The following is a 13,895-nucleotide window of genomic DNA, read 5'->3' on the forward strand; positions in this document are numbered from 1 at the left end:
ACCTGCAAAGGGACAACACTGAAGTCAGAACAGGTTACTGCTGTTGGAAGAAAGGACGATATTATTTATCCTGTTATTATTATTATTTGTATTACAATAGGCCCTAGGTGCCCCCATCATGGACCAGGGCCCTATTGTGCTAGGCACTGTACAAGCAGAGTAGTTGTCAGTCCTTGCCCTAAAGAGCTTACAATTGAAATAGACCACAGCGTGGGGGAAGGGGTGGAACACACAAGCAGAGGGAACAATGTGATGGCAGCAAATGGCATGTTAGGTCCCCATTTTTAGGGGACTGGGGTGGGTTTAATTAGGAGGCAATCTGCTAAATGGAGAAAGAAAGGGGTTACGGGGGGACAGGGCAAGTGAGGAAAGAGTCAGAGGGGCAGGTTTGGAGGGCAGCAGAAGTGAAGAGACTGTGAACGAGGATTGGAGCAAACAGCCAATCAGCGCAGGGAAGAGAAAAAGCGTTCCATGGTTTTGACGGGAATATGCAGAGGTCCCTGCTTCTCTTCCTAATGGCTGACTCCTCTCTGCAGTTTTCCACCCAGGCCACATGGTAGATGGAGAGGAGACACCTTCTGAGTCTTAATGCCCTCATAATAAAGGGTGTGTGTATCTCACCTTGATAGATCAGGGTCCAGTGCAATGTTGGGAGAGGAGTAGCCCCACCTGGGCCCCATTTTACCCTCTCCCCACCCAGTGCAAGCAGGAACAGAAGCAGCCAAAACAGGGATATCAGGTGGAGTCTTAGTCAGAACTCAGAGACATCTAGTATTTTTCATGCGCTCTTTCAGCACCATCTCCAGATTATCAAGACCCTTCCTCTGAGCCTGTGCATGATAATTCGTGTGCTGTTTCACTGGGCCTTTGTTCAGTGCCATAATGCTCTCTTCTGCTCTGTTCTCCTAGTGCAGCTTCTTCGAGCTGCAAGCTCATCTGATCTTAGAGCCATTGCTAGCCAGTAGTTTTATTACTCTTATGTGTATTGAAGTAGTACCCAGATGCCCCAAACAGGATCAAGTTCCCATACAAAGATATAACTCCTGCCTAAAGGGCTTATAAATCACCAATCACCAAGAAGAACCCTGGTCACAGAAGGGACCAGTATTGGTGTTTCATTTGTCTGTCAGCAGTGAGCCAGTGCCCTGCCGTTGCATTATGGGTCCTGTGTGTACAATGTGCCATCATTCAGATGAGTTGGTACGTTGAAGTTCTAATGACAAATGGTCATTAAATATTTCCTGGGCATTCTCTACGTGCAGCTGAGTTAGCCTCTCCAGGTCCCTGGTTGCATTCTAGTTTGGTTTAATTCATTTCTGCCTAGCTGAACTGGTGGAGGGATAGTCCAGTGGTTAGGGCACTGGCTTAAGACTTGGGAGACCTCGAGTCCATTCCTTGCTCTGCCACATACACATCATTTAGCTTCTCTGTGCCTCAGTTTCCCAACCATAAAATGGGATAATAGCACAAGGGTATTGGGAGGATACATACATTAAAGGTTTTAAAGCACTTTGAGATTTACTGATGAAAAATGCTAGGTATTATTATTAAGATGGAGCCAATATTCTTCTTCTTTGCTTTCTATGTTCCAAAATTGTAGTGTATCGTTACAGTATACTGTGGAATCGCTATTGCCCTCCACACCAGAGGTGTCTGCACATCTGTGGTCGATATTTGTTATCACACGAACAATATAGTTGCATGGTTGAAATGCCATGGAATAAAAGGTACTGTGTAAATGTATAACATGATTATGTCTCCCCAAGAGCAGGCAATCTGATTGCTAGCTTCAGATTGTATTGACATTCACTTTGGAGTTCGTCAATTTGCATATTATGCAAACTTAATTAGATTCTGGCATGAGTAGATTTCTTGAGGATTGTTTCTGCTGAGTTGACTGGTTTCTTTTGCATCTGTTTTGACTCAGATCTAATCACAAGTCAATTTTTTTTCTGTTTTATTATTGTAACTTGATTGTATAGGTCTATTTGTGAAGCCAATTGGCATGTGTAATAACATTTGATTGATATTATTTTACATCCCACTCTTCCAGCAATCATTCCTTTCTTCAGTTCCTCACTAACAATCTGCTTCCCTGAACTGCTGTTTCATGTATCTTAAGTCAGGGGTCTGCCCCAGTGGATCTGATTACGGCATTGGGAACAGAGGTAATTCCTTCACTAGTTCAGTAAGACTACTCACAGGCAGGATTAGGCCCTTAAATTCTTAAGCTCTCCAGTGCAGCGAACATTGTGTAAATTTACAGAGGCCTGTGAAGTGACTTTAATCATCAGTAAAATTCCCTCAGTTTCATTTTAATATGGAGATATATACCTATCTCATAGAGCAGGAAGGGACCTTGAAAGGTCATCAAGTCCAGTCCCCTGCCTTTACAGCAGGGCCAAATACTGTCCCTTATTTTTGCCCCAGAACGCTAAATGACCCCCTCAAGGATTGAACTCATAACCCTGAGTTTAACAGGCCAATGCTCAAACCACTGAGCTATCCCTCCGGCCTAATTTGCTTTTCTAATGCAGATTTCATAAACTAGCAGAGTTTACTAAGATCCAAACAGAAACAACAAGAAAAAGGATCCATAGAGATGTTGGGATCTATGGATCCTTTTCCTTATTGTTTCTGTTTGGATTTTAGTAATCTCAGCTAGTTTATGAATTGATCTATAGATAAATTAACTGTTCAGTGCACTAAAAGGGTTAACCACGCTGCTTATTTTCACTACTCTGGTTTCACTGTCACAAGTGCAACTCACTACCCACAAAACTCAGCTGTACCCATTCAGCTCAATACATCTTACTTTAGCACTTTACTGCCTGAATTCCAGTCTCAAAGTGAAGCTAATCAGGGGAGCTGTGATTTTTATAGCTGAGTCAGCTTTCCCATGAGCCTCAGTTCCAAAAATAAAGCAATGTTTTCATATGTACATTATGTCCAGGGTTTTATTTTAGCCTCTCTTTGGATAGGCTTTTTAAAAAGGCCTCATTTCATGCCTTTTAAAGGAAAGAAATACAAATAAGATGTGGAGAGGCTGCAAAACAGCATCTCCCTCTCATCCCCTTCCCTGTCATAATAGCAAATCTCAGCACCACTCCTGGCCAGACAGGGCCCTGGACCTTCAGAATTTGGCTTCTTGCCCTACGGCTGTGGGAGTTAATGTGGAGTGTTTACCTATTCTACAGCAGCTTATGTCCTTTGAACTACAGGGATGGATGAGACAGAGCCAATTATACAATATATCTGTAGTTACCCCAATTTCCCCTTCCCTTCCTTTCCAGGGAGGATAATTTGGCCTGGTACAAAGACCTGCTTTCATGTGAGTACATTTCCCTCTTCTCACCCTGCTCCATTCTCTCAGCCCTTCCTGTTCAGAAAATGTTCTAGTAACCAAGATGCTCCTGCCTGAGCTTTCTACTGACAATTCAGATGTAGCTGCCACTAGACTCTTCAGTGTCTGCAGGCCACTGAAGTGTTGAAAGCCGGCACCTCTCACCATCTGTATGCATTAGCTGCAGAGTTAAATATTCAGGGATGGGAACTCTGTTCCAGAATGTTCAGGATAGTTGCCCATACAACATAGGGAGAAGCTAGTGACCGCCTTGTTTTGCAACCAGATGCTTGGCAATGTGAGAAGGCACTAAGAAAGGTTGTGGGTTCTTCAGGCTAGAACTGCCACAATGCAGTAAGCTTTGTTTAGTTCTCTGTGTCTAGAAATAGTGTTTCTTATAGAAAAGAAATAGGGCCAGATTCGCTCTCACAACTTGATCAGCTCAGTATTGGGAAGCTGGTTATAGTTTTCTCATTCAGTTAGCCAGTCTGTGCTGACTTCAGCTTGAATCAGAACAGGCCTTAGGTGGCTCTAATTTATGCCAGTGGGCTGTGGTTCTGCACAGCAGCTGAGGCTTGGAGGAATGCAGATGCCTGACATGTTCCCTGTACTGTTGGCATAAGGGTTGAGTACACCAGCTTTATGTCAACTGAGAGTTCCTTCCATGGAGGGAATTCTCAGCTGGCCAGCTGTGGCTGGATTCTGGTCCCTTTGTGTTGCTTGTACCAGTCTGGGGGATGGAATCTGACCCATAGATTCCAGGCTGGAACAGCAAGAGTGTACTTTGGGGCCTAATTTAGTTTTACTTTAGGGGATTGTGCACAATCTAGCAGAAGATATGGGTAAGTCCACTTCTTTGCATGTTAGTAAAACTAGGCCCAAAAAAGATTATGATGACTCCCAGCACTCCATAAGGCAAGGTAATCCCAAAAGAGGAAGCAAAGTGACAGGTTTCTTCTAATGTTTAAAAAGCCTTAATGAATTTTACATAATGAAGATAAAGTTGGAGACAAACAAAGAAATATGAAGAGATCCCAAGATATCCAATGACACAAGAATTCATGCACAATAATATTTCAAATTAATGAAAGAAAATGGAGTAAGAATCACGTACTTACAGTATATATTCAAGATGTTTGCTTTGAGTGGGATATTCAGCTTAAGATATCCAAAGGCTGAAGAAAGATTCCATTTTGCTATGTGTCAGAGCATAATATCTCTCAGCTTTATATTTCACAGAATATGGAATGGATACAGTGGTTTATATAAAGTTGTGTAGCATCCTTCTATTCCTGAAGGATTATTTTAATGGCTAAGGTTAATACTATATCTAATAGTTTTTGCTATAAATACCTGCCTCCTCTGTTAAATTTGCATACTTGACTGATGTAAAGATTATTAATGACATGTTTAAAACTAGTTTTTAATTTGGCTGTTCATTGAGAGATATCAGTAGCTCGGTTCTAGAATAATTGAACTATGGGACGTGGGAACAGGAGGTGAATAACTAGTTGTCACGCAGCATGACCAGTAAGAGTTGTTATGAGACTTATTGGAGTCCTGAAGTGCTTTAAGCAGGAGGGAAAAAAAGAGGGTTAATTACATGGATGTAAGTCATTAGCATGACATTTGGTCCTCCAAATTTTATTTCTTTCTTCCTGTGATAAGGAAGTATCTGTGTTTATTTCTACTGTAAAGTGTAGTACGGTGGGCCTACAGAGGTAAATTTCCTGTATGTTAATCATGGTAGATGACCTGAGGGCGGGCAGCTTTGTCACACAGAATCTCATGGACCTAGAAAATTCTGAGAGGGTAGGGAAATTCCTTAATTTACTTCCTTCTTTCTTTCATTTATTTACTTAATTTACTTACTTCATTCTTAATTGTTGTGTATTTGGAAACTTACTGTCAGGGAGAAAATAATTCTGAAGATTCTCAGGTGATAAGATGTTGTGTCCTGAAATCAATTCTTCTCTGAGCTCCTCTTGAAGCCAAACATGTAAAGTAAGGAGTTCATTGCTATAACAGGTGGTTGTACCAGAAATATCTTGAATAGTGAACAAGACCCTTGAGGATCACATAAGATATTTATTTGCTTAAAGGCCTTGATGGTTACATGGAGACTAGACTGCAATTTTTTAAATGGGGTGGAAAGGACATAAGGACCGGGGTGAAATCCTGACTCCTGTGAAGTCGGTGGAGTTTTGCCACTAAGTTCAACTGAGCCAGGATTTCACTCCCATCATGCACCCTTAACTTGTAGCATTGGGTCGCTAGTGCACCAGTCCATTCTTGGTGTTCTGCTTGTGTGATGGTCTCCATCTTGGCTATGGCAATGAGGATTGAACCAGGGACCTCCAGAGCTATAAAGCGTGAGCTGCTTGAGCACCAAGTCTTTCATCTGATATCCAGCAACTCATATCCTCTGTGAATTAGCACAGAGCGGGGCATGTAACAAGCACTCACCGGTGGGTTATGCTTGCACATATTCAGGGTATCCACAAAGGTTTATATGAAGTGTAAAGGGGCACTTTATTGGGGTCCCTTCTCCCACAACATGGTCCTCCTGCTTTAATGTCTGAAGACACTACACCAGTAACAGTTGGCTTCATATACTGTCAGTCACTAAACAGTTAGCTGTCTAGCTCAGACAGGTTTCGTCCATGGCTATCCTTTACTAGCATTAGACAAAAGAATAGACGCAGAAAGCATATTTGTGTGTATCCCAAATCTAGTCATCCCTGTGTTATAAATGCTACAACTGCTGTGGCCCTGTGTGCCAGCTGGAGCCCATTACACCCAGATATTCACAGACTGACACATTATTTCTCTGTCTCATATCTTGTTCACCTCAAGCTATACTTATGCATCTGCTGTTCTTCTGTGAAAAGATGAAAGGTTAAGCGGGATTGTTGCTGGATAAACATGGTGAAGCATGTTCACCATTAGTAAGTAGCATATACGTGGTGGAATATTTAAATGCTCTCTCTCTCTTGAGAAGAGATTTTTTTTTTTCGTTTTAACCCATAAATGCAGGAACTTAAGGACCAAATCTCAGCCTTAAATTTGAATTTCCTGGCTGACATTTGGTTGGACTTTGGCAGCTGTCATACAATCATAACATCATTAAAATGCAACATTCTGTGTTTAATTTGTTTCCACAATATTAACTTTGCCGTAACTCATGGTGAATGTCTTGATCTTGGATATGTCTTAAAAAACCAACCAGTGTATTAAACCTGCTCTCTCTGTGTGTTTTCTGAACTGTTTTCAGTGGATACATGATTATCTTGGTCTGTATATATAAATCTGTATTACTACTTTTTTTTTTTTTTAGTAACTTTGTCAGCTGAATCTTCAAATGATGACTCTGACATGGTAGGGCTGCCACAGAAAAGTAGGGAAGAGGATATGTTTTGTGCATTTATTCATTTAATTTAATTACTCTGATCTGAAGTTATGAATAGGATTCAGAATTCTGGGAGCTTGGTGAGTGTAGTTCCCCTGCTCAGACAAAGGAGTTTATTTCACTTGTACAGGATAAGATGCGGTTCAAAGGGAAGTAAGGAAACATGTTGTATTCTGCTCTGGTATAAGCCCTTAAACTCCATGACCTTCAGTGGCATTGCATCTGCTTCTGAGAGGTCTGAATTTAATCCAGGAACACCATTTGAGGGGGTGTGTTTGGAGGCAGAGGATACAGGTAGGCCAGCCAAAAAGGCCTCGTCATGGTCAACCATATCCTAGCTGCAGGCTTGTGCAATCGCAGCAGGCACTCCAAGGTCCTGCAGTGAGGCTCATTCTGACCAGGGATCTTCGTAAAGGAAGGACAGTTCAGTGGTTAGGGAACTAACCTAGGCCTCTGTTCCCAGCTCCACTAAAGGCTTGCTGTCTGTCCTTGAGCAAGTCAGATTGTTAAAGGTATTTAGGCACTGCAGTGCCTTCCTCCTCTTAAAAATCTGGGCTTTAGTGTGTCTGTGCCTTGATTCTCCATCTGTAAAATGGGGATAAGAGCACTGCCCTGCTTCAGAGGAACTTGTGAGGAATTGGATAGATACTTGTATGCCCATCTGTTACCGTGCTATCTGCTATCTAGCTAAGAAGCAATGGTGTCAAGTTGCAGTGGGGAAGGTCTAGGTTGGATATGAGGAAACACTGTTTCACAGGGAGGGTGGTGAAGCACTGGAATGGGTTACCTAGGGAGATGGTGGAATGTCCATCCTTAGAGGTTTTTAAGGCCCGGCTTGACAAAACCCTGGCTGGGATGATTTAGTTGGTGTTGGTCCTGCTTTGAGCAGGGGATTGGATTAGATGACCTCCTGAGGTCTCTTCCAACCCTAATATTCTATGATTCTACTTAGATAGTAATAGCTTCCTGGGGCTAGTATTGGTGATAACTCTACAGTCTATGTGGATTTTCCATTTTTTGTCCATTAACTCACTGTGCTAGACTTTTTACTAATAGATGGTGGATTTTACATGACTTCTCCAGTAGTGGAGACTTGCAGCCTCAGTAACACTTTCTGTACAACCCTATGCTAATCTGTTTGTGGATGAATAGTCCTTTTGAGCCATCTGAGACAGCACATTCATCCATCTAAGATCTTCTTTTTCTGCCTTGTGTTCTTCTGCCAATGTATGCCGGTTAGTAATTTGCAAATGGCAGGTGTTCATGTAGCAGCATAATATATCATGATTCTTGGGGCTGACTTCCTTTAAAAATATCATGTAGCCCCCTCCCGCAAGGTGTGGCTCAATCTTCCTCCTAGTGCGTGTTAATCAGAGTGGCTTCTCCTCTCAACTTGCATGGGTTGGGTCCTGGGTTATTTTTTGTGACAGCTGGTGCCTCTGCCCAAGGTGACTCCTCACTGTGCCCAAGACACAGGGGGTGCTGGCCCTTGAGAAAATGAATAATGGTACCCCTGCTGGCATGGGGGATAAAACCCATTGATGGGAAACAACAAAGTACATCAAGACAACACCTAAGCAAAGAAATGACACACCCAAAACTAATGTAACAAAGAGGGACTTTATTGGGAACAGGGAAATAGGAGATGGGGAAGGAAATGGTTAGGTTAACTAATAAATGCTAATACATCAACATATTAACACATTCCCAACTCCCAGCTCCCTCCATGGCAGATTCCCAGGCAGATGGTATACTGAGGGTAAGTCAGGATGTGAGTGCTGCAATGCTGTGAACACAGGCTGGCTTAAATGGAAAGGATCACTTTATTGTGTCTCCACACCTGGGTGGGGAAGTGTCCTCTTCTGACTCCTTGGTCTGGAGTCCTGTAGAGGTCTTGCTTGGCTCTCAGTAGCTGGTGCTGGGTTTGATCTCTGCCGCTCTGGAAACTGGTCGTTGTAGGTCTGGAACTGGCTGACCCATATACTAGATCCCACAGCAGTTCAAAGACTCTCACTGGGGAGGGGAAGTTAATCAGAGACTCCCTGAGCTGTTCGGCTTCTCTCTGAGCTGCTTCCAAACTCAACATGGAAAATAAAACTAGTCTTTTTGTAAGGCTGTTCCCTCTCACTGAGGGGCTGAGCAGCCTGGCCTCATCCTTGGCCCAGCAGACTGCTCATCCAAAGCAACCCATGCAGAAGCCTCCTTACTGGTTTCATCAGAAGTTGCTAATCCATTCTGTCCCCACTCCTGACTCCAAGCATGCTGGGTGTGCTGTCAGAGGGCTCTGGTGGTGGTGTTCAAAGGGTAGGACCCCCTAGAGGCTCAGTTCAGAGTTCTAGGAGCTGGCAAACTCCACGTGGGGGGTTTACAACTACAGCATGTGTAATAACGGTCCAGCACACACACTGCTCAGACTGGATGAGAGCATTTTGGATCATTTCTATAGAATGTTGTAACATCTCTTATTTGCTTTTAATGGTGTCCCTTGTATTGCATTCGTTCTGAAGGGCCCCAAACAGGAATGGGCCCCTAGAGTGCTAGGAGCTGTGAAAATGTACAGGAAGTTTCCTTGCTCTGATGAGTTTACAAGCCAATGAGTCAAAGGGAAGTGGACCAGAACACCTCCCACATCCTTCTTATCTAACAGGGCCCTGTGGAACTCCTTGCCTGAGGAGGTTGTGAAGGCTAGGACTATAACAGGGTTTAAAAGACAACTGGATAAATTCATGGAGATTAAGTCCCTTAATGGCTATTAGCCAGGAAGGGTAAGGAATGGTGTCCCTAGCCTCTGTTTGTCAGAGGAATGGCAGAGGGGAGATCACTTGATCATTACCTGTTAGGTTCACTCCCTCTGGGGCACCTGACATTGGCCACTGTTGGTAGACAGGATTCTGGGCTGGATGGACCTTTGGTCTGACCCAGTATGGCCATTCTTATGGTCTTATTTTTAAATAAAACATCTGTCCCCAATTTCCCCATATCTTTGCTAATCCTCTTTAAACAATAAAACAACCCATCCCATTTGTTTTCAGTGGATATAAACTGCCACACATTCTGGTCTAGCTGCCACTCGGTCTCTGACCCATTTCCTACTGTTCGCACGGGCATATTTATTAACGTTTGTCTTCCTTCTTCCCTACCCCCCTACCAATTATCCCACTTTCCCACCTAAATCCAAAATTTAGCTCTTTAAAACCCCTGCTCAGCTGCCACCTAACCTTGTACCTAAATCCCCCAGTCACCTAAGTTTCCATTGGTAAAAGTAGAATACGGCTCAATAGCATTCATCACTATGTATTTTTGACAGGTTTCCATGCCCCATTTAGGGCTTATGTCCCACCCACCATTCCCGTTTCCTTTGGTGTCGAGGTTTGGCGCCATTGGCCATTTTGAATTTTTTTATTATTATTTTTTATGTTTGAAGAGAGAGAATGTTGCATTTGTTTAGAGAAAAAGGTTGAAAGAATAGAGTGAGGGAACAAAGAAAAAGAAAGATTTTTTTAAAGGGTCAGTTTGAAAGAATAGAGGCAAGTTATTAAAGAAAAGAAAGATTTTTGGTTAGGTTTAGTAAGGAGAGATGATTTTAAAGGCCTAGTTTGGCATGTTATTAGAGAATAAAAAAAATTGAAATAAATTTAAAACATTTATTAAATATAAAGTTAGGTTAAAAAGAACACATGGCAGAAAAAGGAATTTTATAAAGTGGACACTGTTTAGTAAGTACATGATAAAAATATAAAGGTTGGTTAAGAAAGAAGCATTTAAAATATTAAATATAAGAGTAGGTTAAGAAGAGAACATTTAAAAAGAGATAAATAAGACAGAAACATATAAAGATAGGTTAAAAGAGAGAACATGGCAGGAAAAGGGAAAAGAAAGCCCCTCGACAAAGGGCAAAGATAGGCGGCACGTGGTTGAGTCAGAGAGAGAGATCTTACCCTTACGACCGTTCCTGGGGAAAGAGGGAGCTCCCAAAGCTCACAACCCCTCAGGCTAGCTATCTCTACCTTTGGATCAAACCAATCAGATGTTGTTCTACAGCTGGGTCATAGAATACATTTTCCTGAACCAATCCTGTTGTCCCAAGATTTTTAAACAAGAGCCATCTCCCTCCCCTCCCCTCATTACCCTCCCTTTAAGTGCCTTATTCTTGTTTAAAAAAACAGACCCCAAGCATCTTTCCCACTATGTAGCACTTTTACATAGGAACTTTAATAAAGGTTAAAACCATAAGCCCTTATTAACTAACGTTTTTTAAAAGTTTTTCCCTATGCTTTTGGTGAGGATTATTTGAAGCTACAGCAAAAGCAGCCTTGTTAGCCAGTGAATTAGAGATAAAGAAGGCTGTTAGAGGTCCAGAACATAGAGATAAGAAGTTTGTTTCTTTTTAAACTTTTGAACAAAAGCAAGTAAAAGTTATATTATGTTTTGTAGAGGAATAAAGCTCTGTTTTATAATCACTTGAAAAGACAAGCCTATTTGAAGAAACAGCCCATTATTTATAGGTGTTTTAATAAAAAATGAGCATGCAGAAACACCCCAGACAACCAGTTTATCAAACTAATTTATAGTAATAAAAAAGTTTTCCCCTATGCTTTTGCTAACATTGGTTATTTTTTCGTGAGGACAATTTGAAGCAGTTTTTTTAAATTAGTGGATTAGAAAAGAAGAAGACCACTTTGAAAGACAAGCCTATCTGAAGAAACATCCCTCCATTTAACACTTTTACATGTGTGTTTCAATACAAAATGAGCATGCAGAAGCACCCCAGCATTAAACCCACAAACCCTTACTAACAAAAAGTTTTTAAAAGCTTTTCCCTATGCTTTTAGTGAGGACAATTTGAAGCTGCAGCAAAAACAGTGTCTGTGAGACGTTGGATCAGAGATCAGAAGGTTGCTTCTTCCCCCACTTTTTAAGAAATAGAGGTGAAAGTTATAATTAGGTCTTGTCAAGGAATAATCACTTTAAAAGACAAGCCTATATGAAAACACATCCCTTCATTTAACACTTTTGCATATGTTTCAATAAAAAGTTAGCATGCAGAAATAACCCAGGTTAAAAACACAGAGAACCTGTTTATAAAAGTAATTTATAGTGATAAAGAAAGTTTCCCCCTATGTTTTAGACTAACATTGGTCATTTTTTAGTCAGAACAATCTGAAGCAGCATGCTTTTGCAACAAAGCCATGGTTAGCAAAAACACCCTTTGTACGCCAGTGGATCAGAGATAAGAAGACTGCTTTTCCTCCCACTGTTTTTTAACAAATACAAGTGAAAGTTATATTAAGTTTTGTAAAGGAATAAACACTTTAAAAGACAAGCCTATATGAAGACACAGCCCTTTATTTAACATTTTTACAGGTGTGTTTCAATAAAAGAATGAGTATGCAGAAACATCCCAGAGTTAAAACCACAGAACCTTAGTAACAGCTAGTTTAACAGCTGGATTCTGTAATCCAGTAGATCAGAGAGAAGTTTTTTTCCTCCCCACTTTTTAACAAATCCATGTGAAAGTTATATTGAGCTTTCATTTTCTTAGGTCTTTCAGATTTAAATATGACTTTTTCTGTCGCATTATCAGAATGTCTTTGTTTTTAAATGTTTTTCAACCCGTGTGCTGAGAGACAGGTACAAGCTCCTGTGTTTGATTTGGGTCCATAGATTTTATTAAAATAATACAACACAGGCTGGAGCTGTGGCTTTCTGTAAATTTTTAAAACACATAAGGCTAATTAGGCTAGCCAGTGATCTATGCACTATAGTCTGCCTTAGCAATGCTCTAGGAGTCACTGCTTGTTTTTTTTTATGCAGACTTCTTTCCTAACTTTTTGAACGCTGTTCAAGTTTTAACAAATGGTGAGATGACATTGAAAGACATTTTGTGAAAGTTATAACAAATATTTTATTCCATTTATTTATTGTAAAAGACAAAACCCATCACTTTGTGACTGCATGAAGTTCAGAGATCGCCTATCTGAAGAGAACCCCACCCCTCGACTTTCCTCCCATACTTTTAATGCTTGCTAAACATGCAGTGTTTCATTATATAAAGAGTTTTTTTATATTTAACATGAAAATACAGCATTGACTGAGATGTAATATAACATGACCTTTTTTAAGGATGTTCTGTATGCAGCGAGGCCTATTTGAAGCATTATGTTTGTTAGTTTTTTAAAAGTTTAACATGAAAAAGCATTATTGACTGAGCTGTAACACAACAAGGCCACTCTTAGGGATATTTTTTAGAGGTTTAGTGAACTAAAAAGGCTCAAAATACTAGCCTAGCCTTTTAAAAATAGTGTTTTTAAAGTACCAAAACAGCAGATCACTGCCAGAGAAAACTGGCAATTGAGGGGAGTTTGCATATGTGTTTTAATTAAAAAAACCAAAATTAACAAAAAAATACACAAAATTGCTTTTTAAAGTTTGGATTTGTACAAAAAACACAACAAAAATTAGCTTATGTAAAAAAGTTTGCTGTTTTTTTTTTTTTTCTTTTTACCAGAGACCAGGAATCTGCTCCACCCCCCCGCCCCTTTCATCTTTTCTAATGTTTTTTTAAATCTAAACTGAAGACAAAAAAAATTAAAAATAAGCCACAGCCATAGTGATCAGGCCAGGGGCGTAGGAAAGCTGTCCTGAGTTTTAGGGGGAATGTTGATAACTCTTTTAGTGAAACAGTTTTGTCGGCAGCTATTCTGTGTTAGTTGTTATGCTTTAGCACGGGCAAGCGTTTGTCAGTCAGAAGCACTTTCCCACTTTATGAGGTATTATTTCCCCCATCCTACGACCTATCAGAAATATTAACAAAAACAAACTTAAAGATACGTTGTAGCAATGCCTGCAAAGCAACAATTACAATTTTCTTGATCATTATCTTGTCCAAGCCCCTAGAGAAAATTTTTTTGATTTGTTTTTATAAAACACTTTTATGCGAACTATAACCCTAGATGCTGTATCGCATTAAATAATATGAACCGTTAGATGAAAGACCTGAGACATTGTTGAAATCAGAGTGGTCACGATTAAGTCCTAATGCAGAGGGCCTGGGGCGGGAAATGAAAAGGTACAGCCGAAGCAGAAGACGGTATGATTTAAGAGGGGTTCTGGGGCTGCTTTGCAATTGTCCAGATGGTCCAA

Source organism: Caretta caretta, chromosome 12, assembly GCF_965140235.1.
Source record: "Caretta caretta isolate rCarCar2 chromosome 12, rCarCar1.hap1, whole genome shotgun sequence".
Classification (NCBI taxonomy): Eukaryota; Metazoa; Chordata; order Testudines; family Cheloniidae; genus Caretta; species Caretta caretta.